Raw genomic sequence first — 7,429 nt, 5'->3', positions numbered from 1 at the left:
AAACTTTCTTTCTTCAGTATTTTGCTCTCTACTTTTTAGGGAGGTTGGAAAGAAAGATTTGGATCAGTGATATTTCCTTTCAAAAAAAAAACTCCACACATATTAATCCTATACTTATTCCACTTATGAAACAGTCATATTACCACTCCTAAAAGCAATAAAATTTTGGTTAGCTGTGTTTACTCATCAAATAGTAAGTTTCTATGGTTACAGGGGGAGATAGGGAATTTCTCTGTTGCCTTAAGGAAGGTTCAAGTCTTGTCAGGGCCTTTAAATGATATTATTTGAGCCTTATGGTAATCTTGTAGCCAAATGCTTACTGTTGACAGATGATAAAATTCACTGGAATAAAAAAAATTCAAATTTGTATTTGTTGTAACCAAAACCAATAGATAATATCTAAAATAGCCACATTTAGAAATGGTATAAATCACTTGATCACTTGATATCCCATTACTCATTGATTTGTTCAAGCGGCCGCCAGTAATGTCTCCATTCATCCCTGATGCATGGTAGTGTAGCCCAATGGCATCTGCTCATTCTAGGAACACGAAGAGCCTCAAACCTATCGTTCAGGGTCTTGACGAAGAAATCTGACCATCTCGTAGGTGGGTGGCCTTGCAATCTTTTGACGTCCCATCGAATCCAGTTGGTAATGGCTCTAGTCCAATGGTCATCTCTAGATCTCATTGCGTGTCCAGCCCATCTGATTTTCAATGCGTTGGCAAACGAGACAGCATCCCTGATTCTTGAGCATTGATGGAGGTTGGAATTCCAGATTCTTTCTCTCATTTGAGTGAAGCGTGATAATCCAAGCATAGCTCTTTTGATTCCTCTTAGGGAGACCCTAATAGCATTCTCATCCTGTTTGAGTAGGCCCAGGTCTCTGACGTATATGTTAATGCAGAAAGAACAGTGAAATTGAAGAGATGTGCTCGGAGCTGGAGGTTCTTCGTCCTCTTAGTTATTTCTTCGATGCTCTTGAAGGCATTCCAAGCTGCTCTCTTCCTCTTGCACAACTCAGGTGCCAGGTCACTCGTCATGTTGACTTCTCAATCTAGGTACATATAATTGTTGCATTCGGAGATGGTTGTTCCATTGAGAGTGAATGGAACGTCAGGAACAAGACTGTTTCTCATGAACATTGTCTTTGTGAGATTCAGCTTTCCACACTCACGGTTGAAGTTGGTCAGCATTTGTGCTGCTTGGCTGATGTTTGGTTTTATTAGAATAATGTCATCAGCAAAGTGGAGGTGGTGTAGTTGCCAACCATCTATCTTTACTCCCATTCCTTCCCATTCCAGTCATCGCATGAGGTTCTCAATGGTGGCACTGAAGAGTTTCAGTGAAATGGTATCACCCTGCTGAGCCCCTCTCTTGACATTTATGATCACTTCTTTGTAGAATGATGAGATCCTGGTAGTGAATCCAAATACAGCTCAAGGAGGATCCTGATGTATTGAGTTTGAATGCCCTGACTTGCTAGGGTTTCCATGACTGCTTCAGTTTCAACAGAATCAAAGGCCTTCTTTAGATCAATGAACATTAGGCAGAGCAGCATCTCCAACTCCCGAGAAACCTCAATGAGCTTGGTTATCAGGTGGATATGGTCGATGGTGCTGAATCCTTTGTGGAACCTGGCTTGTTCGCATGGTTATCCTTCATCTAGTGTTCTGCCAATCCTATTCAGGATGACTCGAGTGAACAGCTTGTAGATGACAGACAATAGGCAGATCGGGCGATAGTTGCCATTGTCATGGATGTCTCCCTTCTTGTATAGTAGTACAGTCCTGCTGGTTTTCCATTGGGATGGAACCTTGCATTTAGATGGGTAGTGTGTGAAGAGCCTAGCCAGTATATTGATGAGTACCGATGGTAGGTTCTTCAGGTGTTCAGATCTGACCTTGTCTGGGCCAGGTGCTCTTTGTTTCTTTACCGATGAGATAGCATGTTGGATTTCGGAAGGGAGGACATTGGGAACAACATATCCATCCTGTAGAATTTGGTATGTGGGCAAGTGGACATGGCTATTAAAGAGATCTGAGTAGAAGTCATGAATAATCTTCTCCATTGCCCTTCTGGAAGATATGATAGATCCATCAGGATATCGGAGGGCAGTCATCTTGGTCCTGTAGTTGGTGAAGAACGCAAGCTCGGATGTTCTCTTGAAGTTGCCTGCGGCATGCACCAATCCATGTTGATGATTAAGCTCAAGAGTTTTCAAAGACAGGAGTTTTTTGTGGTTATTTCTCTCTTGGTGTTCCTCGCACAATCATGGAGATGTTGAAACAATCGATCGTATTCCTTGTCAATGTTGTCAATGATGGCATCTTCCCATGTTGCCATAACAGAGACAAAGAGCTCCCAGTTGGTGGTCATTCTGGGAGTTCTCTTCTTAAACTTTGCATTCTTTTCTCCCCGATCTGTGAAGTAGAATTTTGCATGAAGGAGTCAGTGGTCTGATCCCGTTTGGAATTTTGGGATAACATATTACTATGGTATAAATATTCGTGCAAAATTCTACTTCACAGAGCGGGGAGAAAGGGCTGCAAAGTTCAAAAAGAGAACTCCCAGAACGACCACCAACTGGGAACTCTTTGGTACTATTGCGGCAACATGGCAAGATGCCATTGTTGACAACATTGACGAGGAATACGATCGACTGGTTCAGCACCTCCATGAATGTGCGAGGAACGCCAAGAGAGAGATAGCCACAAAAAGTCGCCTATCTTCGAAAACTCTTGAGCTAATTCGCCAGCGTGGTTTGGCGCATGCCTCAGGCAACCGCAAGCTAACGTCCGAGCTTGCAAAGCAGTGCAGAGATGCGATCAAGGAAGACCTCAAAGAGAGAAGAGCAGAAGTACTGGTAGATGCGGCAGAAGCCGGGAAAAGTATTCGTAACGCCCGCCTGTCCTTCGCCAACTATAAGACCAAGATGACTGCCCTCCGACGTCCTGATGGATCCATCACATCCTCCAGAACGGCAATGGAGAAGATTATCCATGACTTCTACTCAAATCTCTTCGATAGCCATGTCCACTTGCCGACATACCAAATTCCACAGGATGGGTATGTCGTTCCCAACGTTCTCCCTTCCGAAATCCGACACGCCATTTCGTCAGTAAAGAAGCAAACAGCACCCGGCCCAGACAAGGTCAGACCTGAACACCTGAAGAACCTGCCGTCAGTACTCATCAATACACTGGCTCGGCTCTTCACTCGCTACCTGTCTGAATGCAAGGTTCCATCTCAATGGAAAACCAGCAGGACCGTACTACTGTTCAAGAAGGGAGACATCCATGACATTGGCAACTATCGCCCGATCTGCCTATTGTCTGTCATCTACAAGTTGTTCACTCGAGTCATCCTGAATAGGATTGGCAGAACACTAGATGAAGGACAACCATGTGAGCAAGCAGGGTTCCGCAAAGGATTCAGCACCATCGACCATATCCACACGATAACCAAACTCATTGAGGTTTCTCGGGAGTTCAAGATGCCGCTCTGCTTAACGTTCATTGATTTAAAGAAGGCCTTTGATTCTGTTGAGACAGAAGCGGTCATTGAAGCCCTAGCCAATCAGGGCATTCAAGCCCAATACATCAGGATCCTCAGTGAGCTGTATTGCGGATTCACTACCAGGATCTCACCATTCTACAAAGAAGTGATCGTTGATGTCAAGAGAGGGGTGCGGCAGGGTGATACCATTTCACCAAAACTCTTCAGTGCCACCCTTGAGAACATCATGCGATGACTGGAATGGGAAGGAATGGGAGTGAAGATAGATGGTCGGCAACTACACCACCTCCGCTTTGCTGATGACATTGTTTTAATAACACCAAACATCAGCCAAGCAGCACAAATGCTGGCCGACTTTGACCGTGAGTGTGGAAAGGTAGGACTACAGCTGAATCTTACGAAGACAATGTTTATGAGAAACAGCCTTGTTCCTGACGCCCCATTCGCTCTCAATGGAACGACCATCTCCGAATGCAACAGCTATGTGTACCTAGGCCGAGAGGTCAACATGACAAATGACCTGGCACCCGAGCTGCGCAGGAGGAAGAGAGCGGCTTGGAACGCCTTCAAGAACGTCGAAGAAATAGCTAAGAGGACGAAGAACCTCCGGCTCCGGGCACATCTCTTTGATTCCACTGTTCTTCCTGCATTAACATATGCCTCAGAGACCTGGGCCCTACGCAAACAAGATGAGAACGCCATTCAGGTCTCCCAAAGAAGAATAGAAAGAGCTATGCTTGGAATATCACGTTTCACTCAAATGAGAGAACGAATCCGGAGTTCTGACATCCATCGACGATCAAGGATCAGGGACGCTGTCTCATTTGCCAAGGTGTCGAAAATCAGATGGGCTGGTCACGTAATGAGATTTAAAGACGACCGTTGGACTAGAGCTGTTACTGATTGGATTCCATGGGATGTCAAGAGACCGCGTGGCCGCCCACCTACCAGATGGTCAGACTTCTTTGTCAAGGTCATGAACGATCGGTTTGAGGCCCTCCATGTTCCCGGAGCGAAGAGATGCCATTGGGCTACACTAGCACGCGACAGGGACAAATGGAAACGTTACTGGCGCCCGCTCGAGCAAATCGACGACTAACGGGAAGTTAAGTGATTAAGTGATAAATATTAGAGGTAAATGATGAAAGGAATAATCAAAAGAGCTAAAAGTAAATTCCTTTAGGGAGCAATGCTTGAAGCATGGGAGTATTGGAAGAAATTGCTGATTTTTAATGTTTTAATGTTTTGGCTCAATCCAACCTGTTAAAATATAATTACTTTGAGAAGAGTTGAAAATACAAAGACATAAATATACACACAAATATCATGTATTTTAACTGTAAATAATTGAACATACACTAAAATATGTAAAATAGCTAGTCACTAAGAAAAATTGCTACTACTTCTAATAGTCTCAAATAGTGCCATGTTGGTTTTAAGCATTCTATAGGCAATGTTAAATTTTAAAATACGATTTTTTGAAAGTATAATATAAATAAATTCAGTCTCACATTTAGCTTAATCCTCACTATTTCCATGTGAGAAATTTAACACATATTTGGATAGCTACTCAGAGAAAATACAGTTTTTATATTTCTTTTGGCTGAAATTTACCAAGTTCTCCTTTATTAATGACCTTCATGTAGTTCTATTCAGCTCCCCAGGGAAACAGTAGAATATAGAGGGATCCATGCCCTTAGAGATGACTACATGTAAATATTTGAAACATATAGCCAACTCCTGAGATAAAGTTTTTAAGACATCTTTTCATATCTTTCATCTTTTCATACTTAAAAGGTATGAAAAAATGGAACACTTCACAAGACATGTATATTTATCTCATATTCTAAGTAATCCCCTTCTCTCTATCCCTGTTTAACCTCAGGTACCCAGTTTACATCACCACTGTTCTCAATTAGAGTATGCCACCTTCAACTCTTCCTAGAAAATGAGTGTGGTCTTTTAAAAATTAATTTCATATATATGCATTGTCACTGTCCTCCCGTTGTTCATTGATTTGCTCGAGCGGGCCCAGTAACATCTCCATTGTGAGACTTGTTGTTACTGTCTTTGGCATATTGTTACTGTCTTTGGCATAAAGCTACATCATGGGTAGTTTTCCAGGATTTGCCATGCATATATATATATATATATTTTTTGAGGGCGGGCATACCTAGCTGTGCTCAGGACTTACTTCTGGCTCTGGGTTTAGGGATTACTCCTGGCAGTGCTTGGGGGATGATATGGCATGCTAGGGATTGAATATGGATTGGCTGCATGCAAGGCAAATGTCTGGCCCACTGTACTATTGACTCTAGTCCCCGATTTCATATATTTCTATTTGCACCAATTTTCCTTTATGTCTAGGATAAAGCCCAAGTTATTTAAATTGTTGCTCCTTTTCAAGCTTCACATATTATTTTTTTTTCTACCCAGAACACCATTTGATTCTCCCTTCCTGTACTTGGATCATCTTAGAAATGTTTATTTGATAACATAATCAAACTTTCCATGGAAAACCGTCTTCTATTTCTCCAAGTAATAGGTTAGGCTTTCTATGATATATACGTTATAGTTACTGTCTTTAAAAAAGGGCTTTGATTCTTTTGAGACTGAAGCGGTTATCAAAGCCCTTGCCAAACAGAGCAGTCAACTCTACATCAGGATCCTCCGTCAGCTGTGTTTTGGATTCACCACCAGGATCTCACCATTCTACAAGGAAGTGATCATTGATGTAAAGAGAGGTTCGGCAGGGTGATACCATTTTACCAAAACTCTTCAGTGCCACCCTCGAAAATGTCATGCGACGACTGGAATGGGAAGAAATGGTAGTGAAGATAGACAGTCGGCAACTACACCACCTCTGCTTCACTGATGGCATCATTCTAATAACACCAAACATTAGACAAGTGGCACGAATGCTGGCCAACTTCAACTGTGTGGGAAGGTCAGACTGCAGTTGAATCTTAGAAAGACAATGTTTATGAGAAAAAAAACTAGTTCTTGATGTTCTTTTTGCTCTCAACACTCCAAATGCAGCAGTTTTGCCTACCCGGGTCAATAACACAACATGAAGAATGACTTGGCACCAGAAGTGTGCAGGAGGAAGAGAGCAGTGTGGAACACCTTCAAGAGCATTGAGGAAGTTGTTAAGAGGACGAAGAACCTCCAGCTCTGGGCACATCTTTTCAATTCCACTCTTCTTCCTGCATTAACATACAGAGACCTGGGCCCTACAGAAACAGGATGAAAATGCTATTTGGTCTCCCAAAGAGGAATTGAAAGAACTGTCCTTGGAGTAGTACACTTCACTGAAGTGAGAGAAGGAATCTGGAGTTCTGTCCTCTGTCGATGATTCAGGATCAGGGACACTGTCTCATTTACCAAAGCATCAAAAATCAGATGAGCCAGACACGTAATGCAATTTGGAGATGACCGCTAGACTAGAGCCATTACCAACTGGATTCCACAGGATGTCAAAAGAACACCTGGCCACCCACCTACGAGATGATTGGACGTCTTCATCAAGATCCCAAGTGAGTGCTTGCTTCGGCAGCACATATTCTAAAATTGGAACAATACAGAGAAGATTAGCATGGCCCCTGCGCAAGGATGACATGCAAATTTGTGAAGCGTTCCATATTAAAAAAAAAAAAAAGATCCCGAGTGAACAGATTGATGCTCTTTGTCTTCCTGAAGTGAGCAGATGCCATTGGGCTACACTAGCCTCAACAGGGACGAATGGAGATGTTACTGACGCCTGCTCAAGCAAATCGATGAGTAACAGGATGATAGGTGAAAAGTGATACAAGTGATGTGTTATAGTAACATCCTTGTACCATCCCAATAATGTTATTACACAGACAGATAGGCAAATGAGCATGTGCACTTGTGCATGCACGTGCACACG

At 42.8% G+C, this 7,429-nt stretch overlaps 1 non-coding gene across 1 annotated transcript; it reads left to right on the top strand.

The window, feature by feature from the left end:
- The first annotated feature begins 7,059 nt into the window (after positions 1-7,059).
- LOC130045650 (U6 spliceosomal RNA) lies at positions 7,060-7,166 on the top strand. Its single transcript, XR_008795615.1, has one exon. It is a non-coding gene; the product is annotated as a U6 spliceosomal RNA (small nuclear RNA).
- Positions 7,167-7,429: the final 263 nt, after the last annotated feature.

Source organism: Sorex fumeus, unplaced genomic scaffold (genome assembly GCF_029834395.1).
Source record: "Sorex fumeus unplaced genomic scaffold, SorFum_2.1 ptg000128l, whole genome shotgun sequence".
In the NCBI taxonomy this organism is placed as follows: Eukaryota; Metazoa; Chordata; class Mammalia; order Eulipotyphla; family Soricidae; genus Sorex; species Sorex fumeus.
The sequence above is the reverse complement of the archived record's forward strand: the minus strand, read 5'-3'. Positions and strand labels throughout refer to the sequence as shown.